Source organism: Gorilla gorilla, chromosome 6 (assembly GCF_029281585.2).
Source record: "Gorilla gorilla gorilla isolate KB3781 chromosome 6, NHGRI_mGorGor1-v2.1_pri, whole genome shotgun sequence".
NCBI classification, from domain to species: Eukaryota; Metazoa; Chordata; class Mammalia; order Primates; family Hominidae; genus Gorilla; species Gorilla gorilla.
Window position 1 is genome coordinate 150,599,032 of NC_073230.2, and position 10,030 is coordinate 150,609,061.

Below are 10,030 nucleotides of genomic sequence, written 5' to 3' on the forward strand. Positions count from 1 at the left end.
AGTAAGACTCCGTCTCAAAAAAAAAAAAAAAAAAAAAATCGTGGACTTCACGACCTCCCTTGCTCACAAGGATTATCTCTGCTTGAGAAGAAAAAGGAAACATTTCAAAAAATGTAAAAATATAAACGTTCAATTAAGACAAACTTTTCTTGTTCTGCGTGCTCCTTCCCCGCAGTGGCATCTTTGGAGTTAGTTTTCTTAATCTTTTCAGCAGTATCCAAATTCCTTGGGTGTTTACCACCATAATTGGTGGTTTTAATAACCTGATAAATGCTCTAAAATTGTAAGCCTTAAAAGATAATTATCTCTGAGGTTCATATACTAGAACAGTGAAGGGTTGGGACCTAAAAAAAAAAAACTTTGATAATCTATATCTACAAGGTGAGTGGGAAGAATCTCCATAAGGCACTGCTTTAGAAGGTAAAATGATGCTTATGCAAAGTAGTTCTCATTAATTCTGAACCAAATGGTCATAAAAACAAAATGGCCTTCAGAAAGTACTCTAGCTATCCAAGCTTGAGAATTTGGTTTCTAGCCCCCAGAGGTCTGCCTTTTAATATAACTTTCAAATGCTGAAGGATTGAGCTTCATCTACACTAAAATTAGGACTAAGCAAAAATAAAATCTATCCTTAGCTATTTTGGAGGCCAAGTGTGGATTCATCCTATTGGATATTGCATGGCTTGGAATATGCATTTTCTTTTTTTTTCTTTTTTTCTTTTTTGAGACAGAGTCTCGCTCTGTCACCAGGCTGGAGTGCAGTGGTGCAATCTTGGCTGACTGCAACCTCTGCCTCCCGGGTTCAAGTGATTCTCCTGCCTCAGCCTCCCGAGTAGCTGGGACTACAGGTGCATGCCACCATGGCCAGTTAATTGTTGCATTTTTAGTAGAGACGGGGTTTTACCATGTTGGCCAGGATGGTCTTGATCTCTTGAGCTCGTGATCTGCCTGCCTCAGCCTCCCAAAGTGCTGGGATTACAGGCATGAGCCACCGCGCCCAGCCTGCATTTTCTTCTGGAACAACCCAGTTCCTCTGATACTGAAGACTTTTCTGAAACTAAAATATGCAAAGACTTTTAAGTCATTTTAGGAAAAAAAAAAAGATGTCAGTTTATCTGCACTAAGAACTGCAATTTAAAAAACCAAAGGATTCTTAACTTTAATTTTTTTTCCCCATTGGAGAAAATAAGGAAAAGGCAAAAGAATAAGGAGGAGGAGAAGGAGAAGGAGGAGGGAGGAGGAGGAGGAGGAGGGGGAGAAAGAAGTAAGAAGTAGGGGGCATCTGCAGTATCCTACCACCTAAAGATAACCACCATTAACACTTTGACATACTTTTTTCTGGTTGTTAAAATATTTGTAATCATGTCGAATACACAGCATAAGTGTTTTTACATACTGGCTTGTAAAAATCAGGGGCATTCTCTTCTTTGTGCTGAATACTTCATCCTTCCATCTCTTATCATCTTCCTGCTTCAACATCAAAATACTTCAGCTTGAAAAGAGGCCAGACTTTGAGCACCAGCTCCAGCCTTGATCTGGAAGCCCGTCTCAGTTTTAAATCCTGCATATTGCCTTCAAGTGCATAACAGTGAAGCTCCACTTTTCATTTTGCTCCCTTTTGTCCCTTAATAATTAGCACAATGTTTCTGCCAATAGCTAAGCTGCCGGTTGGCTTCTTCTCCATCATTTAATGAATTAGGAAATTCAGAGCCGTTATTAAAGTGCTGCTTTTCCTGTTGTTAGCGATTTTGAAGGATTATATATGGGTTATTCTATTGTGACCTCTTACTTCCATCGTTTCTTTTTCCTTCCTCCTCTCAATCTCCCTCCCTCCTTCTCTCCCCACTCCCTTCATGTGTGTCTCTCTCTCATTCTCTGCCCACTCCCGTCATGTGTGTGTCTCTCTCTTTCTCTCTGTCTCTCTCCTCCCCCCTGCCACAGACACACACATTTTCCCATGTTCTACCAGCAGAACAGAAGTAAACCTGAATACTCAGTTGGGAAACTTGTGGGAAAGCAGTTGAGAAAAACGGAGGTGAAGGGATTAGATGAGGGCTCAAGATTTTTGCATGCTTTCGTACAAAATAGACTATAATGTAAATAACATCCTCTAGATTTGTGCAGTACACAACCTGGACAATATTCACAGTGGCCCAGTGGTGCAATCTCAAGGCTGAATCCCAACAACGGTGAAAAGAGCACACTGGAAGCAGAGCTTGATGCTTGCTCATTTGTGTAGGGGCTGCTGCAAGTGTTAGAGTGGACACATGGATTCGATTGTCTGGTTGCCCTCAAGCAAGCTGCTGTTGCCTATTTGGGAGTATCTGACTTAGTGAGGAGGGGCTCCTAGGAGAGATGATTTGCAGAATCCATCTGTGAAGAATCAGCCGTGGTCTTCCGCTCCCTCCCCAACCTCCACACTAGCTGTGGAAGCCTGGACTAACTTCATACTCTGGCATGGAAACAGTGCTGGTATTACTATGAATTGGGTCCCTCCAAAAAGATGTTGAAACCTTAAGCCTCGGTACCTGAGAATGTGACCTTATTTGGAAATACGGTCTTTGCAGATGATTAAGTTAAGATGAAGTAATTAGACTTGGCCCCTAACTCAGTATGAAGGGTGTCTGTAAAAAGAGGAAATTTGGACACAGAGACGTGCACATAGGGAGAATGCTAGAAAAACATAAAGGCAAAGGCCAGGTGACACATCTACAAGCCAAGGAACCCCAGTGATTGCCAGTGACCACCAGCAGCTTGGGGAGAGGCATGGAACAGATTCTCCCTCACAGCCTCAGGGGGAACCAACCCTGCCAACACCTCCAGAACAGTGAGACAATACATTTCTGTTGTTTAAGCCAACTGCTTTGTGGTACTTTGTCACAACAGCCCCAGCAAGCTCGTACACCTATTGAGTGTGTAGAGAAGCACAGTGTGGAATCTCCTCCAGCGATGCCTTTGTCATTTCAAAGAAGCTTTACCTTTTCTGGAGATGGGTCTCCTAACCCCTAACACATCAGCATAAGGTTGCTCCCTTTCTTCAGCAGCTTCCCGTTTACTGAACCCTTGCTAGGTCCTAGGCCTCATGCCAAGAAAGCCCTTTAATGTGTTTTTTTAATTCACTCCTCACCATGTCTCTATGCAGAAAGCATGGCTATTAGCTATCTTTGCAGATGAGAAAATGTGCTCAAAGAGGTTAGGTGACATTTCTGAGGTTCACACAGCTGGTATGTAGCAAACCTAGGATTCAAAATCCAGATCTGTCTGCTCCAAAACTCATACTCTTTTTTATTTTTTACTTTTTTATTTTTTTTTTGAGGCTGGGTCTTGATCTGTTGCCCAGGCTGGAGTGCAGTGGTGCAGTTATGGCTCACTGCGGCCTTGACCTCCCCAACTCAAGCAGTCCTCCCACCTCAGCCTCCTGAGTAGCTGGGACTACAGGAGCATGCTACCATGCTTGGATCATTTTTGTTTTTAATTTTTAGTAGAGATGGAGTCTCCCTAGGTTTTCCAGGCTGGACTCAAACTCCTGGGCTCAAGTGATCCTCTTGCCTTAGCCTCCTAAAGTGCTGGGATTACCTGTGTGAGTCACTGAGCCCAGCCAAAACTCATATTCTTAATGATCATAATGTATTTTCCTTGCCACCATGTAGTTTATATTTTCAAAATCCTTAAACATCTTTAAATTTACCTTTTATTTGATCTCTCTAGATTCTTTTCATAAATCCAAACTTCTTATTCTGTTAAAGACATATTTTTATTGAGGGAAAACACTCCCTATGTTCACCCTATTATAATTTTACTTGACCTGAAATTGGGCAGTTTAAAGTTTTCAGTGACTGATAACATAAGCTTCCATTTTTCGAGCATTTACTATATACCAATCACTTTACATTAATTGTCTCTCTCAATCTCTAGACCAAGTCTCATTTTTCAGACATGAGTTTAGGTAATTTGCCAAGGTCACATAGGAAGCGGGGGTCATGTCAGATTTTGACTGTAGAGCCTGCATCTTAACCACTTTGTTTTATTGTATATTGGTTTTTTCCCTACTAAAGAGAATAAACAAGCAAAACATAAAAGCACTTGGAGCCTGGGCCCTGTTGCAGGAATGCCATTGCGTGCCCTTTCACCTGCCTCCTCATCTCTCTCCTGGACCACCACAGTCATCAGCAATCTGCATCCTCCCACTCCACACCCTCCCATTCAGTCTGTGCCCAGCAGCCATATTGAAATGAAATACACATCTGATCACAGCACTCCTAGGCTGAAAACCATTCAATGTCCTGCTGTTGTACTAAGAAGAAAATCTACATGCCTTCTGAGGCCTTCAAGGCCCTATTTCTTCTGACCTTCCCTATTATTGATCCTCATCTGCCTACCTCTCCTTAACGCACTAATCTGACACCACCTCAGTCTAATTCCAGTTCCTCTAGCAATGCCAGCATGTCCTGACCTCTCAATCTCCCCATGTGGTCCCTCTGCTGCGCAGAGTCTCCCCATTTTTCCCTGGCTCCTAATCATCCTTCAGATCTTGGCTTAAATAACACTTCTTCAAAGGCCTTCCCTGATCCCCCAAACAAAAGTAAATCCTTCTCTCTTAGTCTTAATATCGGACCCTGGCTTTGCAATGCACTTTTATTCTAATTTGCAATTATGTTGTTTGTCTGCTCATTTGTTTTTGTCAGCTTTTCCCACTAAAAACTTACGTTCCACAAGGGCAGGGACTCTGTCTTTAACTCTGCAGCCCCTGAGCCTAGCACAATGCCTGGCACATACTGGCCTGCGAAATGTGTGTGGAATCAATAAATAAAAGGAAGGAGGTCGGCACCTACTAGGAACCACATAGATATGGACCGCTAAAGGCGAGTTTCCATAACAGGACCTCTGAAAAGAGGTGGGAACGACAGAAATGAAAATGGGAATAAATTCTGCTTGTTCCTTCCACCTTTGTTTCATTTTTGTGGTTTCTAGAAACAATGAGCACATCAACTGCCTGATATTAGAGCTGAGCTGCTAACCACCCCCTCTTCCTGTTCTCACAAACCCCATTCCCTGACTCCTCTCTCTCTTGTCCCCAGTGAGAGGTGGCCATTCAAACCACCACCTCCCACCTGTGCTTCAAAAATGTATTTTCCTTCCCCACATCTTAGATCTCACTGTTTTCCTCATTTTGCCTCATTTCCTTACAACAAAGAGTCTGGTGATCTTAGAGGATTATTAAAGGGGGAATAAATATTGATGTGTGTGTGTTGCAGTTGTAGGGAAAAGAGGGAAATGTAATGGAAATTGCCAAGTAATGGTTCTGCCTGTTACCTGGTTGCCAAGGTAATTGTGAATCTCCATCTTGCTCTTGACCAGCCATGGGCAGCTGAGAACACTGGTGGTACATGTCTCCCCAGAATCCACCTGAGTCCTCTGCAGGTTGTCTGTGTGACATCTCCCCAACCCCAACTCCCCTCCGCAGTCTCTCCCCTCCTCATGACCCTCAGGAAGAAGCAGACTCTTGGCCTGTGATCTTTGAACAGAGACAGGTGGTTGTTAGAGCCCTTGCTATGTTTAAGTGAGAAGATGTTGAGTCTAGATGTGTGCGCACTTGTGTTCGGATGAAGGACAGAGACGATGCCCTACAGATGTTGGAACAGCAGAAATGCAACCTCTTCAAACCTTGAGGATGGTTGACTTCACAAGAGAGAGAAAGTACCCACCCCTCATCCTTCCCAAACTGTTTTTCTACTAAAGCATCCAGCTCATGGAGAAAATAGAGACACATGGCATCCCTAGCAGCTGGAGCCCGCCTGCAGCTGCAGTCCAGGAAGATCTTCTCAATTCTGTCTTCACCAAACCACAAGAAGAACTGCAGGTAATTTTTTTGTTCATTTTCTCCTCCATCCTGTTACACCACCAGCTCCATCACCTTCTGCTGCCCTGACGTGAACATGAAGCAAGGAAAAGAGATGGGCAATGGTCTCTTTTTTTCATCTTCCAAGAGTTTTTAGTAATATTTTTGCTTTCCTGTCAATGCATATCTTCATTTGGCTATTTTCCCTTCCTTCACCTGGTCTTCTAGATTTTGATGGAATATACATTTTTCTCTAGAAATACAATTGCTGCCAATACAAATTCAGTAGGGAAAATACTGGGTGTGATTTAGAACCACCTGGTGAGCCTCATTTCTCTGATAAAAATTTCATGGCTCTTGAAAACCTATGTATGCATCCATTATCTCATGTGATATTAGAGCCACCAATGGCCTTGCTTCACTTCCAGAATCACTGGCAAATCTTACTTCTTTCTTCCTTTCCCCCCTCCCCATTTCCCAGTTTTCTAACTAACACGATTATTTTAAAGGAGTATCTGTGAGATTAAAACAAATACTATATTAAGATTATGTGCCTTAAAATGAAAGTAGCTTCTATCTCTACTTCATTTTGAAAAGTACTTATCTACCAAGAGGAGAAGATAAGGATCCCCTGACTCTGCAATTTCTCTTTTATAGAGATAAGAGTAGACAGATTTTGTAACTTTTATTGAATTCGGTGGACACAATGACTTTATTATATACAAGTTATAGAAAAGTTGACTCTGATTTCAGTTATTGCAACAGGCTTTTTCCTATTCCTTTCTTCTCATCCTCAACACCATCTGAAAATTTTTAGATTTATATGTCCTTTTTAGCCCTAAAATTCTAAGAAAAAGAGGCAATGAAAGTCAGAGGAGTTATCTAAAGTCACCCAAGGAGAAAGAGACAAATCTGAGACTTGAACTCAGTTCTCCCAACTCTGAACATTTGCTTTCATAACATTTAAAAAATCATATTAAAATTGTTATGAGGCCATTGGAAATTTGAACACCAACTGCACTGAGTATATTAAAAATTATTGTTCAGCCCAGAACAGTGGTTCATGCCTAGAATCCTAGCACTTTGAAAGGCCAAGGTGGGAAGATCACTTGAGCTCAGGAGTTTGAGACCAGCCTGGGCAATGTAGTAAAACCTCGTCTCTAAGACAAACAAACAAAAAAATTGTGTTAATTATTTTAGGAGTGTTAATGATAGCATGAGTATATGTTTTTAAAGAGACCTTATATTTTAAATGTAGACGCTGAGATAGTTATGGGTTAAGTGATAAGATGTCTGGGATTTGCTTCATGATAATATAGGAGGTGAGGAATTGGTTAAGGTACAGAAAAACAAGATAGGTGATAAGTTGATAACTATTGAAGCCGGGTGGTGGGAGCACCATCACATGATTTTCTATACTTTTATATATGTTTGAATTTCCCATAATTAAAGTTTATTAAATAGTAAAAATAAAAACCATGTTTTCCTCATACATCTTTCCAAATAACAGACTATAAGATCCTGATTTTGGGATTTGCATCTCACAGTTATTGCAGGGGACCAACATGTCAAATCCCAAAATAGATTTCAGAGCAGACATGGGGATTAAGAGACCAGCTAAATATTCAGCCACAAATGGGTCATTGCTGAGGGAAGCCAAGAGTCCACTAGAAATGCAGGGAGCATGTCACTAGGTTGCCAAAAATATGCCCAGATTCTGACAGATGTCCCCTCTGAGGAAAGCACAACCGTGCTCTCATCTTCAGTGGAGTCAGCACCCAAGGACCCCTAAAATAGCACCAACAATGCCTTGCTGGTGTGTTAAAGAATAGCAAAAGACATTTTTAGTTTCCTCAACATGATTTTCATTCTTCTTTCTTAGCGCCTTATCAAAGAGAAGCCTTCTTGGGCACCATTAGTGGGTGGTAAATTGGTGGGGGTGCTTTAGAGGACAACTTGACAATATCAAGATTTGAAAGGCACTTGCAGAAATTCTCTTTCTGGAAATTTTGCCCCAGTTATATTTATATACAGATACTTATACAAAGATATTCATTGCAGCATTGTTTGCTATAGCAAACATCATAAACAACTTAGCATTCATTCTTGGAAAATGGCAAACATAAATCTGGTCATATAGTGGAATACCATATAGTCACTAAAACAACCAAGGTCAATCTCTGTGTGTTGGTTATAGAAAGACGTACAAGATAACCATTAAGCAAAAAACACCAGACATGTAAGTTTGATCTTAGAGGAGACTAGCAGTTTCCAGAAGGTATGTGAGTTTGTCCTTAGACACAGTTGAGAGTCGCCCTGGACTGGGGGAAGAAAATTGATAGAGCCAATATTCAATCCAGGTGTGTCTGTCCACAAAGACTGTGTTCCTAACCATTCACAGCCTCTTCATGTTTACATACTTGATCTTTTGCAATTCTGGTGGCATGAACTTGGGGATTCGGCCATTCTCTGCAGTGCCCAGCACTTCCTTGGACCTGTGGGCCCCAGAGCTCTCTCAAAAAGAGCTCCTAAGCTCTGAGGCCAGATGGAGCAAGCTAAGCACATGCTCCTATGAAGACCTGGCCCCCAGTGTCAGTCACTGGAGATGTGGCCTCTTGAAATTTTCCCCTTATAGTTGGGACACAGTGTCTTTGTATTTTTCCCAGGGATTTCTCCTGGGGCAAGATGGAGGAGGCCAGCTCTTGAACTTTTCCACTTGCTGTCAGTGGCCTGTGAGAACCTGGTATGTGATCCATATAAGGATCTTTCTCCTTGGCATGCCTTTCTTTCGGTTTTCTTTCCTTTGCTTTCTTCAGGAGAGATTAAAAGAAGCTTAAAACCTCTGTAGAAGGGAAAAGAAGACATGACAGAGGAATCATTTTAAAATCACTATGTTTCTCCAAAATATGGAATAACTGCAAAAAAAAATGGTCTGAAATCAAAAGAATCCTAATTTTTCACTTCTGGAAGTCAATGTTGAGTCTCTGTGTTTGACCTATATATTTCCCCATTGTATTCAATGTACTGATACATAAAGAAAGCATCTCAGTATGGGGGTAAGGTGGTAGTGGTTCAGACTCCCACAGAGATTTGGTGAAGACAGGGAGAAGATCTTTCATATACAGGCTGAAAACAAGTTCAAAAATCAGGTAGATGCTACGAGATTGCTGTGGTCAGTGTGGGGCTGCAGGCGTGAGCCTGAGGCTGCTCAACCAGTTTTGCTCTTGAAGTCCCTGTAGCCAGCGGTGGAGGTGATGACTTAGACAGTAAGAGCCCTGCACACACAGGTAGAGAAGCCATCCCTAATAAGATCTGATTGTGAGAGGCTGCAAGTTTTCACAGAGAGAGACCTCAGGCAGGGGATCTTAACCTTGACCAGAAGGTGAGGAGGCAGAACGTGCTTCTAAAATTCTATGCTGAGAGGCCAGAAGGTTGGAGAGAAATTTCTGGCTGAGACAACTCTCCTTCCCTTTTCTCCTTTCTTTCCTCCTGCCTGTTGAAGCAATCAGACAATGGATGGAATCCAAGAAAATTGTTGCCTTTAGCAACCCAAATTCCTTAACTTTAAGTTGTGATTTTCCGTTACTTTGTTATCCCCTTTGGGCTCTCTCTTTTTGAAGTGTGACAAACTGAGCATCATATTGAATAGAGATCTAATATAGACTGTAGCCTAGTGATTGCTTCATGGGCTTTGCATGTCATCCTTTTATAAATACAGTCTGGTATCATTTTGGCTTTTCAGCAATAGCAGTCCACTGCTGCATCCCTCCGTCTGTGGTCAAGCATGACCTCTCTTGTCTTCGTGTTACACCTGTGCCAAATCTCTCCTCCTCAACCCTGATTTTCCATGACTGGCTTCCCTGTCTCTAAATTTACCACTTTCTATATTCCCACTCTTAGAAACTGCGGCATGATATTAGCAGAAGCCAGAGTTATTCAAATCCTTCTCTTTGACTATTGTCTAGAAAGAAAAAACATCTTCAAACTGGAAGGAGCAGAAATAAAGGCTGACGGAGCAACTACAACTCATGGACAAAAGCAGCAGCAGCCTCTTAAAAAGAATGGAGCCTGAAGCTGCAAAGCCCTGGGTTCAAGGGCAAGCTCAGTTTTTTTCATAACGTGTGAGCTTGGGCAAGTTTTCTTAACTGTGAAAGGAGGCCATTTCACTACCTTATCTCTAAGCTACCTTTT